This window comes from Psammomys obesus, unplaced genomic scaffold (assembly GCF_907164565.1).
Source record: "Psammomys obesus unplaced genomic scaffold, mPsaObe1.curated_primary_1811, whole genome shotgun sequence".
Lineage (NCBI taxonomy): Eukaryota > Metazoa > Chordata > Mammalia > Rodentia > Muridae > Psammomys > Psammomys obesus.
In genome coordinates, this window is record NW_026588752.1 from 924959 (window position 1) to 943169 (window position 18211).

The 18211-nt window shown below is 44.7% G+C and overlaps 1 pseudogene; it reads right to left on the bottom strand.

Moving 5' to 3' along the window:
- Positions 1–11244: 11244 nt before the first annotated feature.
- Positions 11245–11345, bottom strand: LOC129674727 (U6 spliceosomal RNA; annotated as a pseudogene).
- Positions 11346–18211: the final 6866 nt, after the last annotated feature.

Below are 18211 nucleotides of genomic sequence, written 5' to 3' on the forward strand. Positions count from 1 at the left end.
CTTCCTTCCTTCCTTCCTTCCTTCCTTCCTTCCTTCCTTCCTTCCTTTCTTTCTTTCTTTCTTTCTTTCTTTCTTTCTTTCTTTCTTTCTTTCTTTCTTGCCTGCCTATGTCTATTGAAGCTTCTGAATTCTGCCCTTGCTTTGCAAAAGTTGCCATTGACCACACACCACTGAGTAGATGTGTCTGTGCTCCAGTTACACTTTATTTACAGAGGAAGACCAGAGCAGCTTTTCGTCAGCCCTTGCATTGAGTTGAAACCATTGGGATATAGGACTGTAGGACGCTGCTTGTGAAGATAGCCATCATGAGACCAGTTCAGGAAGCAGAAGTCATGGAAAAAGCTGTGATAATGGGCTCAGGAGCCTGGATGTAGCCATGACTGCAGGTATGGACATGCCAATTGTGTCATTCAGTGTTTGGTGTTCAAGGTAATATAAATGGGATTTTGCTGTCAAAGAGTCTTAACTGCTGGAGACTCTCTAAAGTCCCAAAATGGCAAGATGTGTGAACATCTAGGAAGCAGGGAAAAAGAAGGAATATTTTAAAGTCATAGCTGGGAATTCTCTGTGGAGTCTGATCTCAGGTCAGAAGTAGGGAACTGGTTCACCTATAACCCATATAAGACTCCTATGCTTTTTACCCATTTTATGGGCACTAAATACTTGCCAGACTCCAGCCTTTGAGTTCAATGAAGAATAAAATAGACACATACTGTCTTGCACAGGACACGCCTCTTGTTTGTGTTGGACATATAACATTAACATTCCGTACCATCCTCACAACAGCCTGAGAGATGGGCTGCCATTCCTATATACCATGGAAGGGATCAGAAGCGGGGCTCAGAGGGGTTTAGTGACTGGCCAAGAGTAACCCACACAGCAAACGAAGAGCTAGATGTGACCCCAGCCTGAGAGCTTCCAGAATGGCATCTTTCTTCTATTTCTTATGGCAATACCCCAGATGCCTTCCCTGAGAAGAAGTTATGAGAGGGGTGTTCATCAAAGAGTCACCACGTCTATAAGCCTGCAAGCTACATAGATGAGGAAGCAAATGAGGAAAAGCCAGGGTGCCTGTCACCAGGTACATCGGGAGTATTACAAGCCAACCTGGGCTTGTTGGCTGTAAACAGACTCCTGCAATTCTTTCAAGTAAATTGGTTGGTGCTATAGCTGAAGAATTCTCTCTGCAAAATGCTAACAATGCAGTGGTGGTTAAATTTTATATGTGTAGGATTATGACTTGGAACATAAAACGGAAGAAAAAATGTGCAACTGCCAAGAGCTGGGCACATAATTATTTCTTTCTTTCTTTCTTTTTTTTTTTTTTTTTTTTTTTTTTTTTTTTTTTTTTTTTTTTTTTTCCCTTTCCCCTTCCAAGCTGGCTTCTCAGTTCTGGAATGACAGAGTTTCCTCATGGAGAAAATTAACAGTAAAAGTGCTGACTGTGAATGGGGACACAGAGCTCTTATGGGGACATCGAGCAGTTCTTTCTCCTCTTTTTCTGGAGAAAGATCAGCCTGTCCCTGGGAGACCTGCAGCCTGTTTAACAGCCTTGGCTGCTCACACCCAATGCACTTGGATACCGAGAGCAGGCTGTGCTTCCTGCTGTGTTGGCTAACTGAGTCACTGGAGTTCTCAGTGGGTAGAGCTCAGCACTTGAACTCAGGGCCAAGACTGATGGGGCAGTGAGGGGAGAAAGACTGGAGCTTATTTGCCCCCTCTGCCTCTGTCTTTTGTGCTCTCCTTTCCTCTCTCTTTGTCATACTGCAGAGAAATAAGAGGAGCATCAAAGCGAAATACAAGATGAATAACAGCAAAGGAGAGGAGTTAAGGGAGGAAACAAAGAGAATAATAAGATCCAAAGTCAGAGCTTTGAGGACAGTTAAGAGACATGGAGAAGATGAAAAAAAAATAGATGCCACGTACAGAACCAAAGCACACACACTCATGTGTGCAACCAGCTCACAACACAGATGCACAAACAATACACAAACACACACACACAAACCATACAGGCATGTGATAGAAACATAAACAACTCTCTATCACATGCACACACACACACACACACACACACACACAAAACCCACACACAGGGTTAGTTAGTTTTTTGTCAACTTGAAACAAGCTCCAGTTATCTGGGAAGAAAGAAATTGCAGTTGAGGAACTATCAACATCAGATTGCCTATAGGCACATCTGTAGTGCATTTTCTGGATTAATGCTTAATGTGAGAAGGCCCAGCCCACTGTGGGTGGTGCCACTAGCATGAGGGAGTGCCTGGGCTGAATAAGAAAGCAAACTGAGCAAACCAGGAAGAGGAAGACAGTAAGCAGCATTCCTCCAAGGCCGCTGCTTCAATTCCTGCCTCCAGCTTTCTGTCTTCAGTTGCTTCCCTAGCTTCTATCAGTGATGGACTGTAATGTATAAAGTGAAATAAACCATTTCCTCCCAAGTTGGTTTTGGTCATTGTTTTGTCACAGAAATAGAAAGCAAACTAGAACACATATGAACAACAACATGCAAACAAATAAAATACACAAACATATACAAATAACACATATAAACACACACATCACACACAGAGAAAGAAGTGTGTCTTATAAGCAAATACTGAGAGAGTGAGACAAGAGACATAGAGACAGGGGAACAGATCTAGAGAAAGGGAACAGAAAGAAACATGAGACTAGTAGAGAAACAGAGATGGAGAGACAAAGAAAGTCAGAGAGTCAAATGAAGAAATAGGAAGAGCCAGTACCAGGTGTAAGGTCAGAGACAGACAGGAGACACAGAAAGACAGAGTTAGGGAGGAGAGGGAGAGAGAGAAGGCAGAGGGAGGAGGGGAGATGAATGTAGGAGAGGCAGAGGTATAAAAGGAACCAGAGGGGTTCTTTCCTAGTGACAGCACTGACAAATCACCCAGACCCAGTGAAAAATGAATATCAACTTTTGCAGTCTGGAGCCTTTAACACTTACACATCCAGAACTTAGGCTGAGTCAGAGGACCTGTGAGCCACCCATAGCCCCAGAAATACCTGTCCCTAGATGTCAGGATGTCCATACGGGTGTTTCAGCCTTGATCCAAGGATCTAAATCCAACCTCCTGGCTGGTGGTCCAGCCAGAGAGCACAAAATCCCACCAAGGACAAACAGTCAGAGGGCCTAAAATGAATCTGTGCTAATTTGCCCGTGGCACTGCTGCACATACAGCCTGGGTGTTGAGGGCACACCTCACTGCATAGCCACATCCAGAATGGTGGCCTTGATGGGACAGCAAAGCCTTCTTTGAATCAGCATCCTTGTGGTCTAGAACCTGTGCAATACCATGACAACACAGTAGCACAAGAAGACATCTTGGGTAGAAGCAAGCATGTGCCATTCCTTAGGAGATACTGTAGTGATTGTGTGTGTGCAAGAATGTCTCGCTGTCTGCCTACGAGGGAGAGGCTGTTTTGGACATTTCCCAGCATTTGCTCTGAGACATCTCTGTGCACACCTCTAATCTCAACCCCGGAGACGCGAGCTTGAGGCCAGCCTGGGCTCAAGCACATATATGTGTGTCAACAGTGCTTTAGCAGACATCTACTGCACAAACATCATTTTTCCGGGGGAGTGAGAGACAAGTTTCTGAGTCGCTTTGTCAAGCCTTTTCACTGACCTTGGAAAAAGTAGGTCACAGGCTCCCAGTACATCATTAAAGATGTCATGGCTTGATGGCATACCTTTAATCCTCTTGGAGGCTGAGGAAGGAGGGCCACAAGTTGAAGGGTAGCCTATTGATATGCTGCTCCAAATTAAAGCAAAGAACAGAGTGAGAATTTTGATGAAGCTGCTCTAATAGGCCATATAACTATGGTCCCTATGGATGTCCATGTCCTTATTCCAGGGAGCCACAGCTATATTAGGTTATCTCTCAGAGTGGAATAAGGCAGTGGGTGCTGACAGGGTTGCTAATTATGAACACTGAAATGGAGAGGTCATCCTGGTGGGTTGAGGTAAGTGTTTGTAATCACTAGGTTTCTTCAAGAGTAGAGGAGGGAGACAGAAAAAAGAGCAGAACAGAGAATTTGTTGAGAATAGGATGAGAATAAGTTGGCTTGAAGGAAGGGTCTATGAGCCAAAGACCGCTAGTGACCACAAGAAGCCAAAGAGGACAAATGAAACAAATTCTTCCCTTGAGACTTTAGATAAGACCACAATCCTGTAGCCATCTTAATTTTAGCCCAGTGACGCCAATTCCAGGGCTGTACTTTAATAAATATGTATGGTTCTCAGCCTCTAGGTTTACAGTAATTTATTGTATCCATGGTAGGAAATGAATACACCCCTTACCTAAAAGTCCCCTCTTGCCTTCAGCCTCCAGTAGAGAGAAATCTGTTTCAGGTGATGGTTTCATGGCAGCCAGAGGGTGGGAGGCTGAAAGAGGGCCAGCTCGATGGAAAGGCCACCAGGGGTTGCTCTCACTTGGTGCAAAGAGACTCACTCCTGAACCCTACACTCACATCATGCTAGCATCCCAACTTAACCGTTATTGAAGCCACTTCTTCCCTCCCCAAAGATGCTACTCAAAGATATACCAAAATAGGTGGCTTGCTTGCTTATCCCAGCCAACAGGACAAGCTTCCATGGGGACACAGGGATTCTTCTTAGGTCATGCCCACTGCAGGGGCTGGAATGGGAGTAGTTCTGGTTGCTCTGAGAGTGAAGAGTCCTTGCATCCAAGGTCACCCTGGCCAAATCCCCATTTTCAGGAGCAATCTCAAATGTCTTGCCTTATCAGGAACTGAGCAGGGGAATGAGCAATGATGATATTGGTTTTGCTCTTGACTGCTGCTCCACATAACCCCCACTTTATCTCACCTTGCCCTTCTCTCTCCTTGTCTTTCTGCCTTCCCCTCATTTCTGCACATCCAGACTCTCTTGCTCTTAAAATTAAAAGGGACTAGCAAATGCCCAGGCAGCCTTGACATGCTCTCTCGGCATCAAACGCTCTGGCCTGTCTGGGGCTGCTTCTGCCAGGGGCAATCAGCCCTGGAAGTTCGGAACAGTTGTATAACAGGAAGTCTCAGCCCTTGGCGTCTGTGGGCTGGAGCGCTACCAGGGAGAATAACATCAGGCAGTGTGGATCATCTTCAGATACAGCGGCAAAAGAAAACCCAATAAAGATATTTCCATTTGTAGAAATAAAAAGGGATCAGCTCAGGGCTTGTGCACCGGTGCAGTGGCTGAGACAATCCAACGGTCAGATTTTTGTCTGGAAGTAAGGGAGGGAAAGATAAAGAAGGGTGGCTTCAGAGCTGGGTCCCAATCTCTTAAACTCTAAATCTTCCTGCACCTCTGAAATGGGATACTCAATGCCTACACCATTGTCTCTGCAAGGGAGTGTAATAGTTCATAAAAGAAAATCGTTTCCATTCTACAACTCTACAGTGCATGACCTTGGAGAAGTCACTTTAATATTTCTGTGCCTCAGTTTCCTTTAATATGAAGTGGGCTTGTCCTTGATACCACCTTCATGATTCTACAGGTTTAGAAACTCAGAACAATGAATCGTGCAGGTGCCTGTCTGTAGGGCTTGCTCAATAAATGTTAGCTATGGAGATGAGGCCATTATACGCTTATGACAGGAATTCATCTTGACCAAACTCATGGGAGGTGAAGGCTGGGGTAGGTTATGGGCTCAGACAGTGCAACTAATGGACAGGATAGGAGTCTTGCCAGAGACAGCATTCTTTGTCCCCTCCATCCCTCAGCTTTCTAAGCCTTCCATCCCCACTCACCACTTTTTTGTCTTTCAGGGCATGGCTTTCACCCCCCATTGCCACAGACAGATAAAAGTTGTACTTTTCTAGATCTGAGAGGACAGAACCTCAAGTACAGCTCCAGGCAGAAAAAAATCCTGGAGAAGATTGTGATTGGTTTGGCTTCCATCTAGTGCTGCCCTTGAACTGATCCCATGTCAGAGTGGTGAGGACCTGCCAGGACTTACCTTCAGTTGCTTGACTAATGTCCTATGCTGGGCTCAGCTTTACTTTTGGGCTATTTCAGGTGCTACAGTTGGTGTAGCTCTAATCACAGGACCAGTGTCCTACAATGACTGAGGTCCTATGATTGGCATAGCCTCAATCACTCCATTGCTTGCACAGCCAAAAGGATTTGATATATGCTTGACATGAAAGGAATATTTCTTCAAAAAGAAGATAGACAGATGGAATAGATGTCTGATAGCCATTAAAAACAAGGAGTATGGTATTTCTGACACACTAAACAGATCCTTAGCAAATAGATCTTAACTTCAGTGAATGACTCAGTTGCAGTCACATGACTAAGGTCTGGCAACTGGCTCAGATTCTATCTCTAGAGTTAGTCCAACAGGGATCTACCTGGGAGCAGTAAGCAAAGGGTAGCACAGGTTAGCACAGGGACCTGGCAGGTGCCTCAGACATCCCTTTGTCTTTGGTCTTCAGGGCCAGAGGAACAGAAGATTACCATGTCAATAACTCCAGAGGAGGTCCCATTGAGCCCTGCCTCCCTCCAGGACCATGTCACAGCCTGCTCCGGATGCCACTTAGTAATTAGGCCATGATTGTTGTTTATTTGTGCGCTGTACTGTAACTCCCTCTGCCCGAGGCTGGAACCGGAGCTCAGAAAACACAATTTCCTCCGAACTAATTTAGTTTTAAGAGGAAAATGAAAGTTTAAAGTAGTTTAATGTTTTGGTGAAGCCATAATGGCTGGGGAAGATTGGGTGATGTGAACCAATAAAGCGCCCTAATTCTGATAATAATTCAAACCTTAACTCTTCCCCTGCATTGATCCCATGCCAGCGCTGACAAGCAGCCCAGGACAGCATGAGCCTGTCAACACCTGGCCAATCATTCTTTTCAATTTATTACAAGAGCAAACAGTGCCACCTTTGACTTGAGCCCAGCAGTCAGGACAAGACTGTCACTATCGCTAACCTTCCAGTTTTACCCCAGATTCATGTTTGCATTCCCAAGGATGCCTCAGACCTCAGAATAACAGCAACACCTTTGGGAGGCCTGAGTGCGAACTTAACTTAGAAGGTGAGACTTCTGGGAGCCTCAGCTTCCAACTTAAAAAATGGAGGAAATGAGAAGAATGTCATAGAACCACGAGGAAAGTTAGGTGGTGTAGCTATGCAGGGTACTTGGAAGACGAGACCAGGAGTGAATAATTGTGGAGAACGCAGCATCCCTTCACTAGCTGTGCTTGAGAACTTGCTATAAGGCATGTTACAGTTACAGTGGGATCTGATGAGGCTCAGAGCATTCCTACTGTTGTTGGGAGAAAAGCAAGCAGAGATCTCCAACTTTTTGTTCTCTGTCACAGGAATGTGCCTCATAATGTGGTTGGTGTAGAATACAACGTGGGAAGCTCTTGGAAGACTGACACACAGTGAGCATTCAGTATAATATTTGCTGGTTTTAAGACAGAGAGGTCTAAAGAAAATATTCCAGCTGAGGGACTCTTAAAGTGCCCCTCTGCTCCATCTTATGACAGAAGTGTGGAGCCTACACTTTGCTTATGGCACGTACACTTTGCTTAGACACCGGAGTGAATCTTGGCTCTGTTATTTCTTAGTCATGTGACTTCCAATATGTTACATCAACCATGTGGGTGCTCAGTTTTTTCATCCATGCAATGGGCATTTGGTACTACTGTATAGATCAAGATTAAGACATCATTATTTCTTGGGCAATTACAAAGAGTCTTCCTAGGCTGTCCTTTGTACTGTATAATTAATTGTTTACAGCCTGCAGGGTCACAGTTACAAATGCAACTCAGATCCACTTCTTTCCTTCTTTTCTGCAGTTTGAGAGAGGACCTTAAAAGTGCTGTGTAGCCAAGGATGATCTTAAACTTCTGATCCTCCTGCCTCCACTTCCTGAGTACTAGAATTACAAGTGTAGTGTTGGTTTACATGGCCTCAGGGGATCAATTCTAGGGTTTCATGCTTGCTGACAAGTGTGCTACCCAATGAGCTACATTTCTACACTTGCTTTTAAGTGAAAGCCCTTCTTTGTCTGCTTCTTGCCCGACTCTTCAACTAGATTTCGATGTTGCAACTCTTCTCCCTTTCTGCTACATTTTCTGGCTTCATGAATCTTTCATCTGCCACCCAAAGCTTTCAGCCTCACCCCGACTTCATGGGGGTACTTCCATGTGCAGTCTTTGTCTCTTAAACCTTCACAGGTCTGGCTTCATGTCAGCCATCTCAGCCCCAGTGTCACTGTTCACCCCAAATATTACCTTTTGCCTGGCCAGCTAACGTTGGTCCCTTATTTCCTGTTCCTTCCATCTGATCATTTGATTTTATTTTCTAATGGTGATTGCTATTAACAGCTACATCTGCCTTTCTGGGTCCCCAGCTGTTGCTTGTGTCCCTGGGTGCTTGTTTCTGTATCTTCAATACCTATTGTGTCCAGCATGTAACCCAAATAAGCGAAATAGGTGAAGAAATGATACTTTCAAGGTGATGGGTGGAAAAAGAAAACACTATGTCCTGGCTCCCAGTTGTGTGGTTTATTTCTCCCTGCCCTGTACTTTTCCCCCTCCTTATGATCCTCTCTTTTCCTCCCCCACTCTGCCTCCTTTTCCCTCCCTGCAGTTCTGTATGCATGTGTGTCTGCATGTGTGTGGTCATCAGCAGTCACCCCTCAGGTGCCATCTATCTTGTTTGTTTTTTGACGAGTACAGTCTTTGGCTTGGATTGCACCCCAAAGGCCTGGCTGGCCGGCCAGATAGTCCCAGGGATCTGCCTGTCTCTCCCCCTCTAACACTGGAATTACAAGCGTGTCACCCAAACCTTGCTTTTTATTTTCAGTGTGGCTTCTGGGGTGGAACGTAGGACCTCCTGTTTGAGGACTAGCACTTACCCACTGAGCTATCATTCCCATCCTTCTGTGGTTCATTTGTGTTAGGTGATAAAATGTTCCAGGGTGAGGAGTCACCTCCCACTTAGGGCAGGGAGGCATGCTAGCTCTTAAAATCCGCGTGTGGCTTTGCTTGGTTTGTTTGCTTATTGATTTCTGACTCTTCCCCATAGCACTGCCTGCCTTTTGGTGGCATACCCCACTCGACTGGACTCCTGAAGTTCCAGGTGTTTTCATGTTTGCCCTTTACTGCATTTGTTAATGCTCACACAAGGGCTGTTGTGGGCAAACAAAAGCAGCTTGCATGGCTGCCAGTCTTGAAGAGGAGCCTCCCAAATTGGGGCTGGCTTTGAGTTGTTCAGGCTCTTTTTGCATGGTGATGCTCTTTTGTCCTGAGCTAACTGGGCTAGGGCATTTCCTCTAGGCAGTGGAGCAGTTAGTGACTTCTGTAAACAAAGCTTTCCTAGAAGAAAGGTAAAGTCTGGGAATCCTGGTCAGCTTCTTTTCCCCTGCAAGTTGAGGGACTAAAAGGTAGGAAAAATCTCAAGCACAGCAGGTAGCAGCAGGGAAAAAATCTCAGACATCACAGAGAGGAGCAGAAAGAATCAGCCAGTATAGAGAGGCTTCTATTAGGGGCAAGGAAATGTGCCCCCCCACCCCCGGCCACCCCCAATACCTCTCACAACCCTTATTTAAAGTTAGTCAGTTTGAACAAAGACAGGTTGACCTTGAGCTCTTCTGGCTAGTCCACCAGTCCACTGGCAGGGAGGCTTTACTGGTGGGGGAAAAAAAAAAAAAAAGCTGGCTAAGCCTTTGTTGTAAGTGGCCAGGCTTTTGTCTGGTGTCAGGGCAATGAGGAAGAAGCTGGCCATCATAGATATTCGCCATCTTTATTATCCAGCCATGGCCCCTCTCCCTGTCTGTCTGCCTACTAGGAAACTGTACAGCTCTTTGCCTCGCAGAAGCACATACAAGCAAGCTCAAACTTTACCTTCAAGCTACTCTGTGTGGTGGCCAGCTTGATTTTAATACTTGTGGTGGTTTGGATGATATGCCCCCAACAAATCTTGAGCATTTGAATACTTGTCCTCCATTGGTGCCTATCTGGGGAGGATTAGGGGTGTGGCCTTCTGGAGGAAATGTCACTGGGGTAGGCTTTGAGGTTTCAAAAGACTCACACCATTGCCAGTGTGCACTCTTGGCCTTTTGTTTGTGGATCTAAAAGTGAGCCTCAGCTGCTACTCCAGTACCTTGCCTGCCTACCTGCGTCCATGATCCCTGCCATGATGGTCATGGCCTGCCTACCTGCAGCCATGCGCCTTGCCATGATGGTCATGGACTCCTAACCCTGGGTGTGTGTGTGTATGTGTGTAAAATAATCAAATTCCAGGAAACTCCTTTTCTAGTATGCTTGTTTGTAGCATGTACACTCCACTCTGTCTTTGGTATATTTTCTCCTTTCACCTGGAAAATTCCCATTCATTCTCCAAGATCAGACTCAGTTGTCTCCTGTTCAGGTAGATATAATTCCTTGCTCCTATCCTGCCCTGTCACAGCAGTATGCTTTGTGTTCAACCACTCTTTTTAGTTTTAGGAGGCATCCCCTCCCACAGCATGGCTGAAATGACTTTACTCTTTCTATAGGTTTGCACACAGAGATCCTTATGTCAGATATTAATGAAGGAATTCTCATTAATATCTGTTATAATAATAATAATGACCTGTTTGGCGCACATATACTAAAGCTCGAACGATGCAGACATGATTAGCACAGCTCTTGCGAAGGAAGATGCATGCTACATGCTCAGTGAATGCTTGCTATAGGAAGGAGAAACCCATGACCTTTGTGCCTTGGCTGTCCACATTCCGCCCACAACAGACATCACCAACTGATGGCTTATGCTCAGACCTTGTCTCAACATAGAGCTCTAACAGACATTCTCAACTGTTTAGAGTTAATTTGTGGCTGGAGAGCTATTTGCTGTGTCTGAATATTTACTTGAAGTTGCCCAAGCCTCTTCCTCAAACACTTGTTTCAAGGACATTGTGCAACTCTGGGGATGGTGTCCAGGAGCCTGACTTTTAAAATAAGAACTCGAAGTGATTTGGGGACATGCTAAATACTGACACAAGCTAATCTAGCTGTCAGTGTCTCCGGCTGCTCAAATGAGTAGACGCATAACTTAGCAATGCATGCACTTTGAAATACATTACAAGAAAGGAGAAGGAAGACTATTCTAATGATACCCTTTTCCCAAAAGTTCTTAGCCTGAGATTGTATATTCTAGATTTTTGAAGAAACTCATCCCACTTTCTAGAACTCTGCCCTGAGAATTTCTTCATTATTTAAAGGATGTGGAATGCCTCACAAATATGTGTCCTCCTGTGCAGGGGCTATGCTAATTATCTCTGTACTGTTCTGATTTTAGCTATGCGTGTTGCAGCAAACAGGAGAATGCCTTCATTTTTATCCCCTTGTCTCATATCAAATGTGGCAATGTCTTTCAACAATAAGATAAAAAAAATTGAAACCCCCAAATTTCTTTGATATTCCCAGCTCTAGTCAATAAAGATGCTTGTTATAATAGAGCCAAGAAGAAGCTAGCTTTGGAGGGCAGCCAAACATGAAGAGATTCTGTAGCAAGCGGGTACATATTATCTGGAAGAGTGAACCCAAAGAGAAGTCTGCTTGCTTTCTTTGTCTCTCAGTGGCTTTGGGGTTTGTTTGCATAGAGCCTGAGCTTCAAACCCCAGATTCCCATCTTTGGCACATCACTGCTCTCATCCGAGGCTGTACCCCATCCTGGTTACTGTTTAAGCCCTCTCTCCCCTCCTACCTTCATCCCAACCTCTAACTCTAATCTCCTGGCCCAATTATCTCCAAAGACAAAGTGTTCCCAACAGGATTTGGAAGAGTTTGAACGAATTACGGGGGCATATTTCAGACAGGCAGTGTGCCAGGACTAGGTGAGTGACAAGAAGAGGGAGGGAGAAAACAGAGCCTAGAGTAGGGAAGATAGCTCCGTCATTAGAGTGCTTGCTGCATAAACCTGGAGGAGGACTTGAGTTAGGATCCCTGGCATCTTTGTAAAGCTACGTGGGTTGGAATGGACCTGTGACCCCAGGACTGGGGATAGAGTGGAGACAGGCAGATCCTGGAGTCTCAATAACCACTCAGTAGATCTAAAAATATTAGCTCCAGAGATTGTGTCTCAAAAAAGAAAAAGGTACAGAGCAATTACAAAAGCTTAGTACCCTCTACCTCTATGATCCCACTCCACACACCAAAAACCAAACCAAAACAACAACAAACAGAAAGAAAGAAAATAGAATCTGATTGCTGACTTCTCTAAATGACTCAGGGGGTGAAAGCACTTGTCATACAAACCTGCTGACCTGAGTTCAATCCTCAAAATCCACTATGAAAGAAAGAATTGACCCCTAAAGTTGTCTTCTGATATCTGCATTGTATCTGAAATGACTCTCTTTCTCTCTCTGTCTCTTCCCTCTGCTCTGCTTTCCTACCTCTCTCTTTCTTAGAAATACCCACTGTAGTCAGTTGCTGTGGGCACAGCCCAGGAGAAAGACATCTTTTTAACATGCACAGAGACCAAGGTTTGATCTCCAGCACTGTAAAAATGATAATAAAACTATGTAAATGTAATCTGTATAAAAAGGCATTTCCAGAATAGCCAAATTCATAGAGACAGAAAACTAGATTTCTCAGCACTGCTAAGGCTGAGTGGAAGAGAGGAATCAGGATGCGGGATGGAGATGCAGGTAAAATTGTCTGGGGGTTACTGATGATAGCTGTAAACTTTATAAACACACTATGAACTCACTAACTAAACTTTGAAAAGGTGACTTTTATGGCATATGACATATCTCAAAAATAGTTTTAACAAATGAGCATGATCTTATTTTGTAGTCTAAGTGGCTGAGTCATCTCAGATCTGAATCATCTCAGCTACACATGAAATCACCATTTACACTTAAGTTCTTTGACAATTTTGTACATATACTTTGGCCATTCTCACTTCTCCATCATCTTTGATCCCCCTCTGACTCCTGTGGAGCCCCTTCTTTTTTCCAAGGAGCCCCTCTTGCTCTCATGCCTTCTGCTATTTTGGGCAGGAGTTACTGTAGCATGGGCAACTTCCCGGTGGCTACATCACTGAAGAAAACGACTCTTCCTGTCATCAGCGACCATTAACTGCCAACACTCCTCAACTGGGAGCCTCTTCTCAGCCTATGCTGTGATATTGACTAGACTCAATCTCATTCAATTCTTGTAAGTTTTTGAGTAGGACAGACATGTATGCATGTCAAGAAGATGTAGTTCCGCTGTCCTTATAAGGAAGATTCTTCCTAGGGGAACCTTCCCTAAAACTCAGGCTTACTTAGGAGCATGGTCCTGCCTCCCTCTACTTTTTCCTTGTCAGTGTCCTTCCTCGTTATAATTGCTGCCTGTCCAAATTTGTTTGACACATCAAGGCAGAAGGCAGACTACCTACTGAGGATTATTTAATATCCTCTTTATTTATTTTCAGAAAAAAAAAACTACCTTTGTATGCATGCTTCCATAATAGCACTCATATAATATTCTGTATTAGCCACAGTTTGCCTTACTATATTGTGAGCTCCTTAAGGACCGATTATCCATGATGAAACTTTCTGTTAACAATAATATAAAGCCAGCTTCAGTTTTCCTAGAGGAGAAATGAAAGGTTTAGGGCCCAGACCACCATTAGATATGTTTTCACCTGGGCTCAGCCTTCTTTGCCTAATTTGGCTTTGCCTCCTTGCATGTTCTATTGCAGGGGCAAGTACAGCTGCCTTCTCTTCTGATGAACTTAGCTCAGTTCCAAGGATTAGCGAGTCCCTGGAACCATCTTAGCAGGCAGGAAGAGGAGATGCTTTGAATACTCACACCTCCAACCCTGGCACCAAGGGTGATCGGAGTGGAGTTACACAGCTCAAGAGTAGGATAGTGGGTGGAAATCAGAGAGATGTGCTCAGTATCACAGGAGTTCATTCTGGCTCACTCTCTCAGCACTCAGCACATAGGTGTTTAGTAAACATCTAATGAATTAAACCGCCTGCGATATAGACCCCAGCTTTCCAATGGCTACTCAGAGGAAGGAGTCAATATTCTGAAGGTGGACAGGGTAGTCACATGACATCAAATCCTCACAGTATTTGGACTTGATATAGAAAAAGTGCATGTGGGCCGGGGCTGAAGCTCTGGTAGTGTTTGCCTGACATGTGCAAGGCTCCGGACAAATCCCCAGGACTCTAACAACCAAGTGCCACCTCCAACAAAAAAGTGCAAACACTCATGATCTTCTTGGTAATCTCTTTTAACAGTGAAAATGTTGCAGATATTTGGAAAGTTACAATTAGTAGAAAGATCTCAACTCTCTTCTTCATTGATGTTGCTATGGTTTCTCTTAAGAGTCTTTGAAAGAGATGGACTCTCGGGAAATTTGACACCATGCCCATAGTTTTCGAGGGGCCTTGGCAGTTCCTGGGTCTTCAGAAATCCCCAGGTTGTACAGCTTTGTGGTAACTGCACATCGGGCTTTGTGTGTTTCATGATCCTTCATTGTTTTCAGATTTTTCCTCCTGGAACTACCCTGACTCAAGGCTAGAGGGCATTGTGCGACCACATTGAAGCCTCATCCACCACAACTCCCAGGATTTCCACACAGAAAGGCTTTCTCACTGCTCACTTAACAAGTGAGTTCTTCCCACTCCCAGGAGGGAATGAAGTCAGCCCCCTGTGAAGAAAAGGATGGGGACAGGGGGAGAAGAGCCGCCTAAATGTTTCCCTCATTTGTATGTTGATGAAATGTCTGCATTCTCCCTAGAGCTCAAGTGCCTGGCTTGGATTGATTTCCCAGCAAGAATCCTGGTGTGTCAGGATATACAGCAGCTGAGGCTCAGGGTCCCAGCCCTGCCTCTGGCTTCCTGGGGGAGCTTGGGGAGCCCCCCTCTCTTGACTGAGTCTGAGTCTCAGTGCTCTTATCTGTAAAACAAGGGACTGGATTAGGGGTTTCTTGGCTAGACTAGGTGCACGAGGCTCTCTGGATTGAATATTTCAGGAGTGGAGAAGTGAGGAGGAAGAATACTGCAACCAAGAAGACGGTGGCTAGACTTCAAATGCATCAGGAAACCCCAGGAGGGTGTGGGCAAAGCAAATGCAGCAAATGGGTTTGAGAACAGGGCCCTTTCAAAAGACTAAATGGTGTGCATATTAATGTAGTCTGCTTAAGCCAAAAGGAAAGCACTTTGTAGGTAGTACACAGCCATTAATAAGTCTCAGGGATCAGCAACTCTTTAGGCAAACCTCTTAAGTGTAGACTCAATCTAGGGACTCATTTCTGACCAGCAGTGAGAAACAAACCCTCAGCACAACAGCCCATCAAGAAATGAATCCTGCCAGACCTTGAGTGAGCTTAAAAGTGGGTGCTTGTCCAGTTGAGTTTTTGGATTAGACTTCAGTCCTCTTTGACAGCTTGATTAGACCCTGAGGGAACCCGAGGCACCTACTAAGCCTCTCTCTTTCTCTCTCTCTCTCTGAGCCTCTGTTGTTATTCCTCAGTATACCCTCCAGCCTCTGTTTGTTTTTTGTTTTTGAGACAGCTTCCTTCACAGTCCTGAGTCTTTCTAAGCAATCTAGATTGACTAATGAGAGCTGGGGATACCTCTGTCTCCATCTCTCAGTGTCGTGTCCAACTTTTTCATGTGGGTTTTGGGGACTGAATCATGTTTTTATGCTTGTGCAATGAACACTTTTCTGACTGAGCTATTTCATGAGCCTTTCAAACTATTCTTTTTCTCAGTAGTGTGAATTAGGAGGATCTTATTTTATCTTTGTTTTTGTCACATTATTTATTTACTTCGTGCGTGTGTGTGTGTGAGCGCGAATGCACGTGGAGGTGTGTGCACGTTCACGAGTGTGGGGAGGCCAGAGGACTGCTCACAGGAGCTGGTTCTCTTGTTCCACCGTGGGATGAGATCCGGTGGTCAGGCTTGGTGGCAAGTGCTTTTTTACCATCTTACCAGCTCGGGTATATCTTAAAACCTTCTCCAAGTCTTGGTTTTGTTATTTGTAAGAATAATAGTGTTTTCTAACTGACATCATGTGTGAAAAATGTGACGCAATGTCTGGAACATGAGCAGGAAATGACCTCTGCTGTCACCACCATGGATGATGCTGAGCCACCATCACCATCCCTGGAATCCAATAACACTGGCAGAAACTAGTAGCTGGTTTTCTAAAATGATCTGATATCTTTCCCAGATTCTGTCAGTCATGACAATCAGGAGCAAACGACTGGCCAGCCAGAGTCCTATCTCTGACACCATCTGGTTTAAGTGGTAGGTCTTGGGTGAAAAGGACCAAGTTGAACCCTTTTCTGAGCTTTGTGGCGTTGCTTCCAGAGAGAGGCAGAGAAGCTTCCACAGTGGCTCAGAATTTCCAGTTTCTTTAGTTGGAGAGAAGAATCTTTCTATCTTTTCTCTAGACTGGAGGCCAGCATTCATTTCCAGCAATGCTCTTTGATATTTAGTTTATTTCCAGCAGAGTTAAATTGTAGTAATTAATACAGCCTAAACATGTCCCCTAAGAAACGAACACAACAGAAAATACACTTAGAGAGAGCCCCCTTTAAAGTCATTTGTAAATAATTTCTCATGGTTAATTGGTCCTTGTAGGCGAAAATCTTCCTGTATCAACAAACACTGGTCATTCTGACTTTTGATAATGGTCAAAGCATGTTACCCCTGAGCCCTGGGACCTGCAGCTGTTCACACAGTCATCCCTTTCTCTGGCCCTGTTCTTGAAGCAGAATCCCCTCCAGGGGTGAGCAGGTGGAGAGGCAAGCTCAAGTGAAGACTTCCAAACACCTTGTGGCATTCCTGCTCTTAGGCAACAATGTCTCCTCATGGGAGGTCGGGATAGGTGATTTCCAGAAACAGTAACTTGAGCCAGGTTTGGTGTGCAGGCCTGAGAGGCAGAGACAGGAAGATGGAAGGAAGTTCAAGTCCAGCCTGGGTTGCATTACACGTTGCAGACCATCTGGGGTTACACAGTGAGACTGACAAACAGACAAACAAAAACAAAACAAAGCAGAAACTCACAGACTTACAGGATAACTCACATCTACATTTGTTCCAGGGAAATGAACAAAGAATAATTTGTCTGATGAATTGTTTAAATTGGAAAACTGGGAGTTTAACTTTGGAATGTTGAATTTAAATTACATAAAGTTTATGTGGGTGGAAGTGTCAAGTAGTGATTGGCTAAATGGGGTGAATATGTTTTGGGGCTACATATATGTGGAAGACATACAAAGCAATTTACTCGGTGGGGTGACAGAGACAGGCAAAGTAAGCTCAGCTTGCGAATAGCGAAGACATCCCTCTCCCTCATCATCAGATGAGCTGAGCCTTAAAATTCACCTTGTGGATTCTTTTCTTGGGTTACCTGGGCCATCACTTCAGTTCCCCAATTTCTTTGTGCTTTTGCCTCTTTGAGCTCTCCACAGGAGAGGAGATAAGTGCCTCATGGATGCTCATGGGAATGAAGAGTGTGCCGTGATAATGCCTCAGTCATATTTGCCTCTACTACATCTCTGTACTATGGCTTCTTGATGTCGGCCAGACTCTTTCTCTTTTCATTCTTTTTGGGAAAACCATTGGAAGTTGTGCTGTCTTTGCCCTAAACCTCTCTTTTCTGGAGCCACAAATAACCTCAGATCCCTTATTGGACCATTTGGGTTTCATGCCCAACTTGTGAGTCAGTCAGCTTTCTTCTTGGCTGAATGCCATCCAAGTGACTGCATCTCTATCTTAAACTGTCATTTTCCGTCTCTGTGAGCTGAACAGTTTCCTCTCTGTGTGTCTGCTGCTCTTTATTTGTTTCTGTGGCTCATAGGATGGCTCTTGTTCTTTGTGGATCTTAGTGTCTTCCTGTACCCTGTGCTGTTTGGCTCAGTAAGATCCCCTGGCAAGTAGGGAAAGCTTGTGAGTGCTTGAGGTCCCTCTCCACCTTGAGGATATCGAGGTGGTTAACAATAGCTAGTTGGGGGAGACTTTTCTTTAATGGTGTAGCTGCCCGAAAGCTGCCCAAGCTTCTGTAAGTAACTGCTTACCCATGATGCCCTTGTGACTTTCCCTAGAGATGTAAAAGTAAGGTTGGTTTTTTTCTATGCTGGTTTGAGCTTCTGAATAATGATACAGAGATCTATTAATTTTTAAAAAGCTTCTGGCACTATAACTGGGCAGATACTGAGCTATTCTAACCTGACTA